Here is a 20,020-nt window from a genome sequence, read left to right on the forward strand (position 1 = left end):
ACCCGAAAAAAAATCGTGTGCGGGAGGGACACATGCACGCGCGCTGCGCGCGCGTGCATGTGTCCCGTATCATGCATAGAGCCCCTGCGGAGTCTAAAGCGGCACTGGGTCTGTTACTCTGAGAGTCAGCATCACTGTAAATCTAAGCACGACATTAGTGCAAAATAGTCACAGCATGATATAATTAGTTTTAGAATTTGCACAGTGTGCAACAGCTCCGGAAGTGTGAAAACCTTCCGGGGATAACTCTCTCTAATAACTCCGTCGTATCAGTCGTATAAGATTCATAATGTTGTGTTATAATGCGTTATTATTATCTGATGTAAATTAAATGATTGTGCATGTAAGCATTATTGTATGCCTATATTGCACTTATGATGCCTCACGATGCACTTCAAGTACAGTTTTCGCATTTAAATGGGAGAGCAATGAGTCGAGGCCTCTGTGAGCTACCATTCTTATGACCTAATTCTAATATGTGCTCCCTGATTCAGTTAGATTTCACTTTGTCTCAGACAAGAAATGTGATTGTTTCTTTTACATAACATTTAATTGTTTTACAATCTTTTTTAATTAATTGATTTCCGTCTCTCCTTGTAAATTATGCAATGACCTTAGCAATGTATGCGGTTCTCTTTACGTGTTAGATGAATGTCTTAAGCATCTCAAATTGAGACGTGGCTATTTGCACTGATGATCACATAATTATATTTACTCATGCTAATGTCCTCATTTCACTCTCCATCAGGGTCATTTCTCAATCCCCTCGGTCAAGGGTTCCCAAACTTTTCAGGTTGCGATCCCCCAAAGTAATCATATTTGAACTGGGGACCCCCCAAAATAATCACATTTGAACTGGGGACCCCCCCCAAATAATCACCTTTGAAGTGGGGACCCCCCCAAAATAATCATATTTGAACTGGGGACCCCCCAAAATAATCATATTTGAACTGGGCACCCCCCAAAATAATTACATAACTGTGGACCCCCAAAATAATCATATTTCAACTGGGGACCCCGACCCTGACAAGCACTTGGAACTGTTGGAGTTGAGACATTACATTTAGTTCGACTCGGTTCTAGATAAATATTGTGAAAATAGCCGAACTACAGCTCACAACTTTTTTTTAGGTATTAAATAGGTCTTAAAAGTCCTTAAATTGTCACTTCACTGTCATCTAGGGACCCCCCAACATCATGTGGGGACCCCCCTGAGGGTTCCAACCCACAGGCTGAGAACTACTGCCCTAGGTCAGTGATTCTCAGTAGATCCCCAGGGGTCCTTGTGGGGGGGGGGTTCCAGGGGGTCCCCAGCAAAATGAGTTAATATATTATCAAAATGTAAACTCTACAAGTTCAGATCTGCACTTTTCCAAAGAATCATTTTTTGGGAAACATTTTAACAACACAAATCTTGTATGGGGTTCCCTGGAACAAAATATTTTCAGATGGGGGATCCGCGGACAAATACACATTAATTTCTTCTTGGCACGAAAACGTTTGAGATCCAATGTCCTAGGTGTCAGTGTAGGAGACCTTGCTGTTAAATGGCCTTAAGGGTTTTGTAAGATGAACAGTGCAAGTGAATGTCTTTTTTTATTACCAATGTCAATCCTCACAAACTGTTGGAGAGAAGTGCCAAACCAGAAGCTGCTGTTCTGATTGAGAAATGTTTGAAGAAGAGTAATAATTAAAGATTAATCTTTTCATTAAACTGTCTCATTTCTGTGTACAAGTGTCTGTAGTGCCACAGAGCTGAATCTTTCTCTAGGGCGGCCTTTAGTGAAAAGCAAAAGGTCCCAGGTTTGATTCCCGGCCCTGGAAATGTGTCGAGGAGCAAGATAGTGTGGAATTGTCAGTAGGACTAACATTTCAATCTTCACTTCAGTCATACTGTTGAAAATGACAAAAACCCTCTATTCACTGTGGGGATAAGAATATGTTTTAATAAGCCATTTGGTCAACTGAGTCCTTTTCTGAACATGACACTACTTTCTGAATTTATCACCATGAACCAGCGATGAATACGAGGGTAAATAAAGGAAAAAGAAACATGACAATACCATATACAATTTAGGCATTTAGCCGACGCTCTTAATCCAGAGCGATTTACATTTAAGCAAGGACAACACAAGGTAATGCATCAGATGCATAGAGATGGTAATCTAGGATCATAGGTAAACCAAGAACCTATCATCAGTCTAACATTAGAATATTCAAAAATATCAATAATCTGTACATTGAAACTATACACACTATAGGATGCCAGGTTAACAATCACCTGGCATCTGTCTACATAACATGCTATCTAAATTGCATTTTGGCCTTCGCATAAGCGTCGAGGGGCAAGAGCTACGGGCTACGGGCTACGGTGTAGTCTGAAGAGGTGAGTCTTCAGATTACGGCAGAAGGTTGGGAGTGAGTCTGCAGTTCTAATTGCAATTGGGAGTTCATTCCTCAGTTTGGTAACCAGAAAGGAGGGGGCGTGTGGAACGTTGTCCCGGTCGTGCTGATCTGAGTGAGCAGGAGGCGTTTTAGGATTGGATCAGGCTTTGAATATAATGGGGGTGCCGTACCTTTGGTTGCTTTGTAGCTTTACAATAATTATCCCACTTGCGTTGCGTGGCTGTTGTGTTGTGTTGTGTGAATGGGAGAAAGTGACACTGCTTCAGTGTGCTGTCACTAATCCACAATAAGGATAGCCTGCATTAACCCAAATAACCAGGTAGGCCAATATGTTGACCTGACAGCAACCCCACCCCCACAGAGAAAATGAGTCATGCTTGCATGGTGCAAGACAGCCTTACCTGTGAGGTGTTCAGAGTGAAGTGTTTTTGATTAGGCATGCAACAGTCAAACAAAATAATCAATTATAAAATAATATATTGATAATCTATCATTTAATTAAATAATTTTGATCCCTATTTAGGGCATGTCATTATAGACCAATTAATTGTTTACTAACATTGAGACTGGATGCGCAGGTGATTGTTTCACGCAATCAATTTCCAACCTGTTGTTTCGGGGTGCGCTAGTTTCAGCACACCCCAACCCCCTCTTGTGTGTTGGCTAGTGTGGCACGTCCTGGCGAGACCTGATAGAATGGGTTTCATTTAGCGCATACTGGTTGCACGCATACTGGTTCTTATCAGTGTGACGTCGTCTGTTAAGGGGTCTATAGATGAAAATCTTCCCCAAAAAATGTAAAAACTTTCCAAAATAGTGGAAATAGCATGTAGATCGCCCATTTTCATTATTTGTGCGCAACAACGTTGGTGCACAGAGGTATAAAATATGGCTTAAGTGATTAATCGATATATATATATATATATATATATATATATATATATATATATATATATATATATATATATATATAAAAATATATTAAAAACTGCATTTCTCGATTATTAGATTCATTAAAACAGTAATTGATAGAATAATCGCTACAGCCCTATTTCTTATTATATATGCAAATAAAGCAGAATTGACAATACATCTTATTTCTTACTCAATGGTCTCACTGCAGGTCAAAATTCAATGCTGAACGAATTTTATTTATTTATTTATTTCAGCATTGAAGTTGAACCCAATGCTCTTTGAACTATCCTTGGGGCCTTGAGAGACCTCAATCTGAATGCAGTGTTACAAACTCACCAGCAGAGGTCTAAAGTAGTTTGAAGAATGCTTGAAGATAATCGGGCATTAAGAGATGTGTGGTGGCCTCTCAATTCATTAATGGACACTTGTACTTGTTAAATCTACATTCAATAGCCTATTAAAAAAAAAGTTGTTTAGAATTAAGCCTGGGTCCCATCACACTTGCTATAAAAAACATTTTCTGATCTGATAGATGGGTAAAACAACTGTTATTAGAACATTATATATTAGGTGTATTATTTATAATCGACTATGGCCATCTGAAATGTTGCTGAATAAATACTGTAACTTGTGGTAGGCTATAATGCTCTCTGGGAGAGGTTACAGGATAGGTGGGCACTACACAGACATCTGGGCACCTCGATGTAAAATTGGCTATTTTGTCCAAAACAGGTAATTATATATATATATATATATATATATATATATATATATATATATATATATATATATATATATATATATATATATATATATATATATATGAAAATATGTATATTTGTAAAATGGTCTTAAATAATGTAAAGTATACATGATGTGAACATGCAGTTACATCATTATCAGATGTAATTTTATCCTTCAACTTAAGATTGTTTATGCCGCAAAATGACTGGATATACAGGTTTGTAGCAATTTGTAGCAGTTGTAGAACAATCTGACCTTAATTGTAGAATGTTTAAGCATGTTCTAATCATGTATACTTCAACTTTGGTTAAAAACATTTTCCAAATATATATATATTTTTTACATTTTGGACAACATAGCCACCTATCCTGTTACCCTGGGGGAATGCCATCCAAAATAAAATTTAAAAAAAAGTTATTGAATTTACTTCTCTAGTTTGTGTGGATAAAAAATTAGGGGCCGGACCGGATGTGGCAACCCTCTGATTTGCTGCTTTAAGGGGGAGACAGAGACGTGGGGCTTTAACCGTCAAACAACAGCTCTCTGGGTTCTGCAGCACATCTAAAGTCATTGTGCTAAGGCTTTATTACCTTTATATGGTTATAGTTCTATGTTTAATCCTCCATATGACCACGTTTTATCTGCACAACCTGCACAAACATCCAGCTTTTGGCGTCCTGTCCTCCTGGGGGTGGAATATATCAGGTAAGGTGCAGTATATGTATGTTATGTATTTACACAATGCTGTACCCCCTCCCAACTCTACGTACTTTCCCCATTTTCAGCTGTTTTTATCCTGTTTTGACACTTGGCATTGGCAATGGAAACGTTTGTTTGTCTCATGCCCATAAAGCTCCATTGAAGTGAATTGTATGGCCGCTTACTGAGTCAGTGCTGTCTGTCAGCAGCTAGACAGCGCGAGGCAGCCGGCTAGCTGACTGCTGTTACGCCGACATTGGCGACCCGTTGAAGTTGGTGACTCCGGGGGGTTAGTTCGTTGTGGTGTCTAGTCTCGATTTGAGTTAGTTAGTTTTGTCCTTTTTACAGCAGTGATTTTTCAACCCCTTAAATATAAAGGTCCATTATTATTTATTCGGCATTTGAGCCACTGATCACTATTTGATGAGCTTCTCAGACCCAAGATTTAGATTATTTTGTTATCGTTGGATACGGTTTTGTCCACAATTCCATGCTGTATTGATGTTTGTACTTTGTACCATAGGAGAGTTAGCAGGCAAAGGTTGATCAAGATAACAACTCTTCAAGTAATGCAGATGTTTAACAATAAATTAATCTAATAATCTCATAAATTATAAAGATCTATCAGGGTCCATTTGGTCATCAACTCTCCATCATTTAGCTGGGGACCCCCTGGAACCCCCCTCAAGGACCACTGGTTGAGAACCACTGCTTTACAGGTTTTATGAGGGAAATATAGGGGTGCGTTGTTGTGGTGGTGTCTAGATTTGAGTTCGTTTATTTGTCTTTTTACAGGATTAATGAGGGAAATCTAGTGACCCCCCCCCCATTTAGGTAAGATTGAGAATGATTATTACAAAAGGCTCTAAATTGTACCTGCCACAAAACTTAAGTGAAGATGCAGCACACACAGTGACATCTAGAGTCACAACAGTTGATGGGCCACCAATTTCTGTGTGACGTATTGCTAACTAGCATAGTGTTAGCAACACAAAAAAAAGCGACACGGGCCGGTTTGCACGTTAATTCAGCGTTCAGTCACACTCTGTATGAAACGAGGTGTAACTGTTACAGAAAGCTTTGTCTGTGACAAACAAACTGAACGTGTTATACAAAAAAACACAATGTTCTAAGTGCCTGAAGTTAGCCTAAAGTGTTTACCCGTATACTTCGTCGTATTAATAAGTCTTCCAACCATGAACCATGTCACTATGACTAAAATTAAACTACGTATATATTGTGTCGTACGTACACTTTTATCGAAAGCTATTGTCAGCTCTATGTGACACTTTGACAGGCGTGTCTGTTCATTGTATTCCGTGTTATTATGCGGTAACTGCGGGGTGTTATCTGTTATTGTATTAGCCTTCCTAAAAAAACGTTGGCCAAAGTCAATCAGTTAATGTGTGTGTGTCAGACATTGACTTGAACCCTAACCCGATTATGTGTCATTGATTGTGTGACATGGTCACATCCTAACGTTATTGCACTCAGATCTCTCTAGACCATGGGGTCTTCAACGTTTTCAGGCCAGGGACCCCCTAGTCGAGAGAGAGATGATGCAGGGACCCCCTCTATATTGTATAAAACTGTGTTTCAGATTTTTTTAAAAATCGTTTACTTGGTCTGCTCTTTTTTCCCTCTACACGCACCTATACCTCTTTGCCAAAAATAGCCGATCTACAAGCTCTCAGCGCTGCGAGGCGTTGAGAGCTTGTAGATCTGCTATTTTCGTCTAATGTTCCCCTCAGAAAAGGAATTCTAGGGTTCAAGTGGTTAATGTAAAAAAAATAAAAAATCCTATCACACAACGATTTGGCGGACCCCCTATAGTAGCTCTGAGGACCCCCTAGGGGTCCCGGACCCCCTGTTGAAGACCCCTGCTCTAGACCAAGTGGTTCTGAAACATTTTAAATTCCAAGGAGGACCCTTCCCTTAACTCTGACAGTGTACACATTATTTGTACACTGCCAGAGTTACAGACTTGTATGGGTAAATTTAGAACCCTCCTCAAGGAACCTTGACAGTCCCTGGACCCCCACTGCTCACATAGACCTTTATTCTAGGAAGGTGTGTGTCTGACTGCATGCATGTCACATCATGTGCGCCTTGTGTCGCTGTGAGTGTGTGACGTGCGGTGCTGTAACGATGTCGTACCACCCACCACACACACACACAGGGTTACTGGAGTTCAGTTCCCTCAAGTCGAGGATAACTTTAAAAAAATGCAGTTTGTGTAGCTATAACGGCTCTGTCATCCCCTATAAAAATATATATATGTTTTAGCCGTGGTATTCTTGATATACCTTCCTTTCTCAGCAGCCCCCTTCCCTCTATTCCACCCCTCCGAGTCCTCACCCTAAATATTTTTCCTTTTAGTTCTTGTGTGTTTTATCAGTTGCCATTTGGCGCCAGGTCTCACTCGATAAAAGAGATATTTGTTCTATAACTATCTGGCAAAAATAAAGGTTATATAAATAAGATATTGTGCAGCTATAGACTTATTTTTTTCATGTGCATGCAAAAAAAAAAAACATTTTGTTCTTTTTAGACTTGACTCCTGTGATCCATTTCACATAACCGTGTAGTCCCTGGTACATACTGTCTTTGGCATGTAGCCCAGGCTCTTCTAAATTGGCTCGTAGCTGTACGCAAAACTGCAGGGTAGAACAAATTGTAAAGAAATGCTTTAGATTCACTTCAGTATTGTATTGGGTGTTTCTTTTGTGACATTTTATGTATGTAATGCAGCAGAGCATTAGAGGAGGAGATTTCGGACCACTATGCAGAGAGAATTGTAATGTGTGGACGTTGCAAGGGGTTGTTCACTGTGTTGACATTTTTTGCGAGATAAATGAGCAACCGAAACAAGCCCAAATTTGCTTATAATAAGCAGACATGGCAACACTGAAGGGGTTCTCAGAACAGGGTCTAGTAGTTTCTAGTAGTAACTAGCCTTAGTAATCTCATTAATCCATAGAGGTGTGTGTGTGTGTGTGTGTGTGTGTGTGTGTGTGTGTGTGTGGCGGTGGGGGGGGGGGGCTTGGACAATGAAGGACCATGCTGTCCTTGGGAGAGATTAGAATGCTGGGACATATCTTTATTCTCTGGTCTCGTGTCGGCTGTTTAAGACCATTTATAGCCTGGAGTCGACCTGTTGTCAACGTTTTAATTACACATTTTCATTGCACAGTTAAAGGTTTGTCTGGGAATAAAAGGATGATGTTGATGCAGTTTTGACAGATTAATGTGTTTGCTCCTATGAACCATTAGCAGACTAATGAGCATGAGCATTAACAGAATACTGTTTAGAATACATTTCCATCTCTTGACTTTTGGTAAAGGACAGTCTGGCCTTCCACCTTAATCGTCCCCGGTCATAAATGAGCCACATGGAATGAAAGATTCACATGATTTATTTCTTAAAGTAATCCATTGCATGTCCAAGCACATCATGTTAAATTATAAACTTTTTTCTAAGTCTCTTTTGAAATTGACTGCTTCAAAGATAAAGCCATTATGTAAATTAAGGCTACAACTATCGATTTATGTACCTGGTGATTAGTCTATAGATTATATTTCCAATTAATATATGTTTTAATAATCGAGATTTGAGAAGTGTGTTTTTAAATGTAAAATCAACAAATCGATTAACTACTTATTTCTATGGATGGGTCAAAAATATCAAATATTTGAATACTTTTTAAAAAAAATATATAACGCTATATTATCTTTGTGGTCGAATAATCGAATATCCGTTATTAATATCAGTAGAATAATCGACTTTAATTTTGGTCAGTCATGCACATCGCTAGTTATTTCATACTTTGTTCCAGAATGGTGTCATGCTAAAATAGTGAAAATGGCAGATCGACCAGCTCACAATGCGTCGCGACGCATTGTGAGCTGGTCGATCGGCTATTTTCTAAATGTTTTACATCTTTGGAAACGTTTTGCCTATGACATGCCCAAAATAGCGATTTTATTCAATTCTTTATTTTCTTTTATAGGCGATTAGTTCGATTAACTGTTGTACCCATAGTTATTAACTGTTGCACCCATAGTTTAATCATAAACTTTTCTGTAGCACTGAAAGAGACTGCTACAAAGATGAGGCTATATAAACGACCAGGATGAATGACCCATGAACTATAATTCCATGCTTTTCTTGCAGCGCGTGATGCTGCTGCTTCATCAAAAACATACACGGTCATGTTGTATATTAGTGGCACCCATTACGTAAACTGCAAGGTACTTAACCCATTAAGACCGGGAAAGCATGTGTAATTTTACATTTTAACCGTTATCTTATACTTTGGCTATTCAAAAATAGCAGATATACAAGCTCATAGCGCAGCATCGAGTGCAGCGCTATGAGCTTGTAGATCTATTTTTTTTTAACCAAGACAATTCGTGCAAGTCTTTGAACATATAAAAACATTTAAAGCGAACATTTGTAACTCAAATATTTGCTTCTGGGGATTCTACAAATGTCTTCTAAATGTGCTTCTAAACAGTTTTCTGAAAAAAACGTATGTTGCAGTGGTTCTCAAACCTTTTCATGTCAAGGGCCCCCAAAATTATATGTATTTGGCCGAGCACCCCCATCTCAAAATATGTTGTTCCAGCACAGGGACCCCCCCCCCCCCCCCCAAGAAGCAAAGATTTGAGTTAAAAATGTTCGCTTTAAAAAATATATATATTCAAAGATTAACACAAATTTTCTCGATTCTTGGATCTACAAGCTTATAGCGCTATGAGCTTGTATATCTGCTATTTTTGAATAGCCAAAGAATAAAATAATGGTTAAAGTGGTTATGTAGATGCGTTCCCGGTTTTAATGGGTTAACAGCAAGTGTGACCTCTGTTCATCCATTCATGGCTTTCAACTGCCTAGATGCTTTTTGCCGTTCTGCTGACTACAGTAAGAGTCATCTCTGAGAATCTTCAGTTCTTACCAGTCATCTCTGCCTTCAGCTTAGAATTAGGCCTGTCACAACAACCATTAAATAATCGCCATTATTTTTGACATAATCGTCATAATTTACAAGTTGTAAATGTTTTCATATATTTTTCCAACGTAGTTGGAAATGGCAGATCTACAAGCTCAAAACGCGTTGTAGCTCAGATATTTCCACTATGCATGTTTTTTTTTTAAGTATAAAATGATGTAAGTGATTTGTCATATCTGCCCTGTGCACCTTTTTTGTTTACGAAGCCAAACGGAAATGTAATTTTTATTCATAATATTCCAATTCATAATGTTCAACGACAATTTAATTGCAATAATTTGAGCAACAATTAATCGTCAAGTAAAATGTCATAATCATAACGGCCCTAATCATCTCTCTGCCTTCAGCTTAGAAACTTGCGTAGGGCTAAGAGCCTATAGGGAATGATGATGATGATGGAGGCGAGTAGGAGAACTGGAAATGCTACATAGCAAATTGAGGCCTCCTTCACAAGCCCTTTTACTAGGCTCATTAACCACTCACGTTAACGGGGGGGGGGGGGGGGGGGGGGCGATGTTGGCCATAGCTGATTGGGAGTCCGTCTAATAGCTGAATGGGAGTCGGCCTGGGAAACAGAAGGTCCCAGGTTCGAGCCCCGGCAATGTGTCCAGGTATCCCTGAGCAAGACACTTAACCCCTAACTTCTACCCCCCCCCCCCCCTTGCACTCAAGGCTGACCACTTAGGCAGCCATCAGCGAGGTAAAGCTGAAAACAGGATTTCAAATGGGTCTAATTTACACAGTCCTACTAAGTTTGTTGTAGGACTGTGTCGTGCGGAAGTAGTAAATAGCCGACCTACAATCTTATTATGACGCATCGCATTTGCGTTGTGAGCTTGTAGATCTAAATGTTCTGCTATTTTAGAATGACTAGACAGTGGGCACCAGCTTAATCGGGAACAATGCAAGTTGGGAACGATGCAAATAGGGAATGCCATGCCCACCCTGTTATGAAATACCCGTTGTCAGAGTACCCGTTGTAAACGTCTCTGTCTGTCTCCCTTTTGTGACCATATATGGAGATATCTGTCTGTCTGCCTGTGTTGTCTGTATATGGAGATTTCTATATCTCTCTGTCCTTGTCCCTTTTTGGCCCATTTATGGAGATCCCTGATGTTATCAGTGGTAAACGGCTGTGGAGAATGTGTGAAGAGTGCAAACTGACTGTGGAAAGTGGACTGACTAAGTAATCAAATGACAGGTGTGGGGAATTTGCCAAATCAAGCTTATGCCCAAAACGTGGACACCAGCTTAAAAAGTGGTTAAATGTATGTCTTCCTTCTGAGATATACAGTAGAAACATAACAGCATTTACTGAAAAAAAAGGAAACAGGACACCAGCTAGTGTGCATGTAGTCCATGTACATTAGTGCTATACTGTTTAGAATGCACTGTGCTTTGGAATCTGAATGACCTTCATTGTCCAGCTTATCACAATGTATTTTCATCTCCATTTATAATCCACTTTTAGGCCCAGTGGTGGAGGCCCAAGGCCTGTACTCGGGCACAGAATGCTTGATTCGGTTTTCTTCAATGTTGGCTTGACAGTTTATTTCTGTCCCTCAGCCTGCCTGTACACTCACTGTATGAACCATGTCTGACACTAGCCCCGTCACCAACCCTAAGGCTTTTGTTAGCCTGCCCACAGTCATACATGTCCTTTGCTTTGATGGGCAAAAGCCATTAACACAGTTTGTTGGACATGTTTTTTCTTTAGCTTGTGTGTTGTTGAGAGGCGGAATGAAACCAGCTTTTGGCCCCTGGGTTTATTTTGCCCTCAACAGACTTGGTCCGGAGAGACTCGAAAGCACAACAAACAGCTGGCAAACCACTTCTCCCACACACAGTATGCAGGTGAACTCTTTGACCTGTACATTTGAGGTCTCTGCTCCGATCAGGTGGCATCGGCATCAACAGGTGGCCAATGGTAAGGCTAGGAATGACAAAAAAAGTAAAGTAGAGTCTGGCAGTCACTGTATCTTGCTCCACTAGTAATCTTTTTTTGAGGCCAGATAATACATCTTATTAGTCTTTTTTAGCATAGCAGGTGGCATTGTGTTAACCACTGAAGCCCTATTTTATTTATACTTGGTTGTACAATGGTATTGCACATCAAGCTCAAGCTACAGTACAAGCTCACAATGCATAGCCAAGATGCGACAAGTTATGATTTGTTTTGTTGATATTTTTTATTTAACCCTTTAAGACCGGGAACGCATCTGTGTCATTTTAAGATTTCTTTGGTTATTCAAAAATAGCAGATATACAAGCTCATAGCGTGGCACCGAGTGCCGCGCTATGAGCTTGTAGATCTGCTATTTTTTTGGAAAAATCGTGAAAATGTGTGCAAATCTTTAGTTTGAAGGTTTTTAACTCAAATCTTTGCTCCTGGGGATTTTACAAATGTCTTCTAAATCCTAAAGTACTTTTTTCCGAAAGTTAGATTTCTTTACTTTTTTTTTTCACTTATGTTGCAGTGGTTTTCAAACTTGTCAAGGACCCCCAAAATAATATGTATTTGACCGTGGACACCCTCCCATCTAAAAATATTTTGTTCCAGGGACCCCCAGAAGCAAAGATTTGAGTTATTGGTGCTGCGCTATGAGCTTGTATATATGCTATTTTTGAATAGCCAAACAAATCTTAAAATGACACACATGCGTTCCCTTCCCGGCCTTAAAGCCAATTGAAACATGTTTGCCTACAATAACATGCCCAAAATAGGGACGCCAGGTTGAAAGTGCTTGCCTCATCCTTGCTCCAGGAGCACCCATCCTTCCTTTTGTTGTTTGATGATAATTAGATGAGACGTTTCCAGGGTAGCTGTAGCTTGCTAATCAGCCCTAATCTGATCCATTGGATTAGAAGGGGTGGTGGATGCACATAACCGCTTGCATGCGTCTTCCTTCAAGTCGGCCATCTTCCAATCTGCCTCGTATTCAATAGCGTATGCTTGAGAATCGACTGTGGGCTCGGGGGGGATTTTATTTTTTTACAGGCTTTCTTGCGTTCTCCATCAGGAACTCTCTTATTTTGGCACTTTTTGAAGTGCCAGGGACTCGCAGGGGCCCGATCCACCCTTATGCTGATTGAGCAGTTCCACCTAGCGGGATCTGTGTCTGCGTTCTTGCTGTGATCATCATAATCTCCCCTATCTCTTTCTATGGGATTATTACCACGACCATGAAACACAACAGGCTGTGAGTGTTTTCTTACAGGCCTGCTGCTCTCCTTTTTTTTTATTTTTTATTGAGGATTTAATTTTGATTCCGGTTTTATTGTGGTGGAATAATAACCAAAAGCCAACATGTTGAACCAGAGTGCTGTGATGATGTTCACTGGGATCTGTGGGGCGTTGGTGGTCATGGCCATGGCCTACTACGTCTACTGGTAAGTGGGCCCCTGGACAGTTCTAGGACAAAATGTGTCACGGAGGTTTGTGTTGTGTTGTCAAATGTCAAGTGAGTTCAGTGGATAGTGGAATCGCCAGCCGTTCAGTTTTTTAGAACTGTGATTATAACAACTAAGAAGTCTCCGCACAACCAGTCATGCTCTCATATTTTAATAAATGATTGCCTGCCTTCATCAGGGGCGAGCTAGGGTTATTGGGTTGAACGCACCAAAAACATTGACTTCTTAATTTTTTTTTGTTAATCTTACATTTCAGTTTTCTGCATTTGTCATGTTTTTTTATTGGCTGTGTGTCTCCGATACCAGCATTAAACAAGAACTTTGTTTTAGGCTACTCTTCAAAAGCTGCACTGTTTAATCATGGTCCTTCTTATTTGATTCTTCACTACCTACTGTATATGAGAGACTGCTGGCAACTTCTGGTAATTTAGTGTGTTGCTTGGGAAGATGTATCCAGGTGAGGGAGAGCAGAAGCAGCTCTGTCCCTTTCTGTAAGCAGCTTTAACCCGGTCAGCGGGTCTAATCTTCCCTCTAACCCGTGAGTTCGATAACAGGTGGACCCACGCTCATTCAGCTTGGCCCTTAGGGACATGGAGTAGGTTACACCTGCGGGGGTGTTCCACATGCTTGTGTTGGCTCCCTCCAGATCTGGTTTCCTCTGTGAAGTTAATAAAGACTGTTGCATGAGGCCTAAATCTCAACAGTTTTCTGAAAAACTTGTTTCTATATCAGTGGTGCTCAATCTCTTTCATGACAAGGACCCCCAAAATTATACGTATTTGGCTGTGGACCCCCATCTCAGAATATGTTGTTCCAGGGACCCCCAGAAGCAAAGATTTGAGTTAAAAATGTTCGCTTTAAAAATATATATATTCAAAGATTTGCACACATTTTCACGATTTAAAAAAAAAAAAGGCAGATCTACAAGCTCGTAGTGCGGCACTCGGTGCCGCACTATGAGCTTGTATATCTGTTATTTTTGAATAGCCCAAAGTGTAAAATAATGCTTTTTAGCTCAAATCTAAAAATGACACTGTTCCAGGTCTTAAAGGGTTAAGAACCCTAGCATCCCTTGCTGAAAACATTTGCTGAGAATAGCAGGTCTTTGATGTTCATATACCTGGTGGACAACCACGACAAGAAGATGGCATGATGTTACTTCTCCGAAAAATATAGGCGAACATTCACTGAAAATAGCAGATATTCAAGCTCGCAACGTCCAACGTGTCACAAACTCAAAAAACATGACTGGTTGTGAGCTTGTAGATCGGCTATTTTATCCCTCAGAGACTTGGTCTAGAGGGATAAAAGGAGCGAGCGAAGTATAGACCCATGGGTGACCCCACCCAGTCAACTTAAGTGTGTAGGGTTCAAGTGGATAAGGTTGAAAGGGTTCAAGTGGATAAGGTTGGAGTTTAGACCTAGTGTAATTGTACTTGGTAGTCAATTTCCATTAATGACATAATAAACACTGCCAGCAGAGGCAATTCAAAGCACTTTGTTCTTTGATATACCCGCCCGCACACCTTTATATTATTGCTCTACCAAAGCATAATTGAACCCATTTTACTCTGCTGCTCCCCTGTTATTTGCGACTGTATGTTAACAGTTTCCAACGAGAACAAATTGAGCCATAGTACATTAACTGGCTCCTAAGTTATTGGCCTCTCCAGACCACAACAACAAAGCCATCACATGCACACAGCTCTCAACTATATAGTAGTAGCCCGTGACCCCGGGGGCAGCCCCCCTCAACCCATTCGTCACCCTGCTATCCATCTGGATGCAGATACCTGCTCCATAAACTGGGAAAGGGCCTTGCTTTGACAGTTAGCTTTGTCCCCCTCAGCCGTAGCAACGCTGAACAAATTGCCCCGCTGAATGCCATACAGTACGTGTTTGTGTACTGAAGGCTTGCTTGTATCTGTGTAGTGTGTGTGTACCCATGTGTGAAATCATGGATGTATGTAAATATGTAATCATGTCTTAAAGGCTATTTCACAACTGCAAATACATGAAGTGACGCTAGTCTGGCAATAAGGAAGTGTCTCTACTTTATCCCTATGTACCCTAGCATCACTAAATGGACATGTCATTATAGGCAAACGTTCTGCAAAAAATAGTTGACCTTTCGCTGAAAATGGCATATCCACAACGCGTTGTGGGCTTGCCTTGTATATAGGCCATTTTCAGCGAAGAGGTTAAGTTTAAGTGGTTAATGCACTGTGATAATTGTCTTACATTTTAGTGTGTTATTGTTTCATATGATTGTATGTAACCACATTTTGACAATTATTACATCTGCAAAACCAAAATGAGGAAAAAAACTTTAGCTGTGTCCTTTTTATTATTGAACATGTAGATTGCACAGACACTGGAGATGATATGTCAACCAGATTATAGGACTATAGGAATCAGATCTTTATACAGAACTCAAGACGTTTTCATTATAGGATCTCTTATTCTTGTAGCTACATGGGGATGCACCACCATGGACACAGGCAGAGTGGTCATGTACATCAGTGGTTCTCAAACTTTTTCATGTCAAGGACCCCCAAATTGACACTTATTAGCCCGCGGACCCCCATTTGAAAAGATAAGCCAGGGACCCCCATTAGAGAAGATGGTTCCGGCTCTAGCAGTGATTCTCGACCATTTTAATTGCAAGGACCCCCAGTCTGTCATGCATTTGGCTACGGACCCCATTTAATGGCATCTCTATCTCTGAGACCCCAATTCATATTGTAAAATCAATGTTAATTTAACTCTGAGAGTGTACAAATGGAACCAAATGGACCCGTGTACTAGTGATGCGCGGGTTGACCCGTAACCCGTGGGACCCGCGGGTGAACCCGCGGCGCGGGTGGGTCAAGTCAGAATTTCGGAGGCAATTATGCGGGCTGCGGGTGAGCGGGTCAGCCGCTCACACACGAAAAAAAAATATTCCTAATAAGAATAATAACAATAAAACAGTTTGAATACACTTGGGGATTATTTTCTAACCATGATTTTACAGAATAAAAAAAAAATCGCGGGTCGCGGGGCGGGTTGAGCCATAGATTTATATATGGGTTCGCGGGGCGGGTTGAGGCGGGTTGGGTTCCGTCGCGGGGCGGGGCGGGTCATGAAAAAACCCGACCCGCGCATCACTACCGTGTACACTCTCAGAGTTACAGACCCATAAGGGTCCGTTTGGTTCCTAACTATCCATCATTTAGCTGGGGACCCCCTGGAACCTGCTCAAGTACCCCTGGGGGTCCCCGGACCCCACTTTGAGAACCAATGATGTACATAATGGTAGCTAGTAGATGTCAAATGGTTCATCTCTTTCAGAATCTCAGGTGATTCACTCAATTCAGTATGTGTTGTGTTTGATTTCACTCACACGTGACTCACACCTGGTGTTGCAGTGCAAAAATGTTTATCGACAAAATGCCTGACTACTAATGTCTGACTACTACTACAGAGTAGACAAAATTGAAACCTATAATAATGAGCATTAGTGAGGATGGGTTGAAAATGGGTGAAGTGGTCCTTTAGTAACCATGCCAGCCCCTGTATAGCTCTTATCCCTCGTCCCTTGTCACACAGTTCTTGACAATAGGGAGCCCATTTTCATTATGAATTGGCACATTTGTACCGCATGCAAGCTCTCCAAAGGTCAGTGGATGTAAGTACCACAAATTGAGTTTTAACAGCAATAGAGCATGATCAAAAGCTACATTCTTTGTTGTGTAACTTGCAATTTCTGAGCACATGAATTGGAGCACTTGATCTGTGAATAAATTAGAACAAGTGCACTGCTGTCTTGCAAGTGAAGCATTATTCTTGCATAATTATAGTAATAAAAGCAAAAGATCAAATGTGTGTCCGTCCGGTCGAACACTCGCCTTTGGACCACAAGGTCATGGGTTCGATCCCGGGCACCGCCAACTCAGCATATGAGTAGCAAGGCTGTGGTGCGGCAAGTCGTGCGCCCATTAAGACCTGGAACGCATCTGTGTCACTTTAGATTTCTTTGGCTATTCAAAAATAGCAGATATACAAGCTCATAGCGCGGCACCGAGTGCCGCGCTATGAGCTTGTAGATCTGCTATTTTAGAAAAATCGTGAAAAATATATTTTTATATTTTTTTCCGAAAAACTGTTAGGATTTAGAAAATGTTTAGAAGCGGCCTCAGGTCTTAAAGGGTTAAGTACTTGAAGCTGATGCTAGGTGTGGTGTACTCTACCTCGATAATCCCTATTCCCTGCGGTTTGGCGCATTGAAATGGGGATAGATAGACTCCTGCGTTCTCGGCTGATACTGATAATAAGCCACTCACGAAAGGGAACAAAGATGAACAACATCTTTCAAATAGCCGAAGCACATCTGTGCACAACATTGTAGTGCGGTGCTCTCTAGTGGATGTGTTACGAAATCCTGTCTCTTTGTTGTTCACTTCTCATTATCTTATGGGAGCACTATTATAATACTGGCAACCTTTTCACATTTTTCTTTTTTTTAAGATGTATTTTTGGCTAGGACAGTAGGCTGACAGGAAATGGGGAGAGAGAGAGATGGGGAGTGACACGCAGTGAAGGCCGTCGTGATCGGGACTCGAACCCGCAATATGCTGTCACATGGCTACATCGTATCCTAGATGCCCGGCCCACTACGCCAGCGGTCCGGGCCAACATTTTCACATTTTTGAAGGGGTTATGGCTTTTCAGATGAGGTTGCATGTAGGCCAACCTTTTTAGGAATGCATTTCTTTGGCATCTTCCTTGATACTGGCTGGTAGACAAGATCCCCCCAAAAAAAGCACAATACAAAATGGTGGTTAAAATTATTCTGATGCTACATAATCTACTTTTCGTGGGGACCCCCTGGCACCCCCTCAAGGAGGACCCCTGGGGGTCCTCGGACCCCACTTTGAGAACCAATGCTGTAGGATAGCATTGTCTCAGCCACATGAGTGAGTGTGCCGTAACAGGACCTCTCTACGTGCTGGTTCCCCCTCTGTGGGGGCCGTGGCGCGGGTCATGCCTGTAACAGAATGCACGCTATGCACCGTCAGGAGGCTAGAAGCTTATCATCGGACCCAGCTGCTGGTGGCACATTGCCCATCTTCCTTCTCCTACACATACTGTACTGCCCTCCCTGATAGTATTTCAACACTTCACTATGTCTCCGCTCTGAAGATTGAGAAATAGCCTCTATTCATCGGAGTAGGAGGTTTAAATGATGAAATATGAAATGAGGTTTTGCGTGTATGTGCACGTTCTTTTTTTTTCATTCGGATAATGAAGACAGACACAGGCCGTGTGTGTGTGTGTGTGTGTGTGTGTGTGTGTGTGTGTGTATTATTGTGTTGCAGTGTTGTCCTATACCCAACCACGGGATGCACATTTCTCAATAGAAGAATAGACCAACTAAAACTACCCCAGTTGTGTATATGTCCCAGTATGATTGGAAAACCAGTCGGATTGAAAAAGGTGCACTCGTTTTCACCGACGGAGGAGCGCCGTCTGAAGAAGACTTGAGCCATGAGCGACACCGCCGAGCGAGCTTAGGCGAGCAAGTCGCTGTGCCGAGCGTTGCAAAGTCACCTTCAGCTGACTCGGCGCCGTCCGAGTTATGTCCTGATCCTGATGCGGACAGAATTATAAATCATTGTCCCCCCTAGTCTCGGTACCTCTGAGATGTCATTTCTCAGAAAACGAGCACTCCTTTTTCAGTCTGAATTTGACTGTAACATATATATTTTAACATACTCTGCCATACAGATTGGTCAAAACATATTTTTATTAAACACAGAAGTTCTGGATTGCACCTTAAGCCTTGTTTAATATTTCAAAAAATGTTCAATAAAAGCCGGTCTACAATCTCAGAGTGAGTCGCGTCGTGACCCTGTTTTTTTTTACGAATATATATTTTACAACGCAATTCTTCTAACATTTAAAAAATAATATACATGACAACAAGGGGTGTGCCGATACACTAAGCAAATGCAAACAAATATTTCTGTTTTGCATTATTCAGACATGCAAACTTGTAGCTTTTCAGCTACAATAGCCGTTTTGAATCCAAATAGGGCAATAGCGTGACACCTGACCCGAAAAAAACAAACATGTTGTCACCTTTTTTTTTTTTTCCAAAACGATATTTCTTTTTTCCAAAACGATACATATCGTCACACAAACGTATCGCGATATATCGCGGGACGATATATCGGCACATCCCTAATGACAACCAGGTTGAAAGTGTGGTTATAACGTTGGTAGATCTTGAACTTTGGTAGATCACTGGGTTGTATCCACATGGGCGTGATATAGAGTTTATAGACTAAATCAAATATTATATTTTTAAAGATTTTTTTTTTTCTTTCTGCCTTTTTTATTGATAGGAACAGTAGACTGACAGGAAATGGGGAGAGAGATGAGGGGGTGACACGCAGCAAAGGTCGTCGCGTCGGGATTACCAGCCTAGGTGCCCAGATGGTTACGCCAACCGTCCATGCCATCAAAAATATTTTTTTATCTGTTGCTTCTGGGCTCCACAGGCTTTGGGGCGAGAAACCTGATACCTCAAACTACATGGCTCTTCTTCCACTCAAAATCCCAAATCCCTTCGGCAAAAATAGCCGATCTACAGTGCAAGCTCACAATGTGTCTAGATCAGCTATTTTTGCCGAATGTCCGTCCCTTGCTGAATACTATTGATGCTGGTGTTAACTGTGCTGAGCTTCCGGCTGAGATTTAAACAATGTGATCTGACCACAACTGAGAGATATGCATAGAGAGAGAAATTCTAAGCACTTTAGTGTGATGATTGACGCTGTTTGTTAACT

At 41.1% G+C, this 20,020-nt stretch overlaps 1 protein-coding gene across 1 annotated transcript in view; it reads left to right on the forward strand.

Moving 5' to 3' along the window:
- The first annotated feature begins 4,569 nt into the window (after window positions 1-4,569).
- The window catches only part of LOC311064908 (1-acyl-sn-glycerol-3-phosphate acyltransferase gamma-like), a 45,033-nt gene continuing 29,582 nt past the window's right edge, over window positions 4,570-20,020 (forward strand). The window contains exon 1 of the mRNA XM_084084959.1: window positions 4,570-4,770. The gene's annotated coding sequence lies outside the window, so the exon portion shown is untranslated. The remainder of the gene's footprint in view (window positions 4,771-20,020) is intronic.

This window comes from Gymnoscopelus microlampas, assembly GCF_963454915.1.
Source record: "Gymnoscopelus microlampas genome assembly, chromosome: 17".
Classification (NCBI taxonomy): Eukaryota; Metazoa; Chordata; class Actinopteri; order Myctophiformes; family Myctophidae; genus Gymnoscopelus; species Gymnoscopelus microlampas.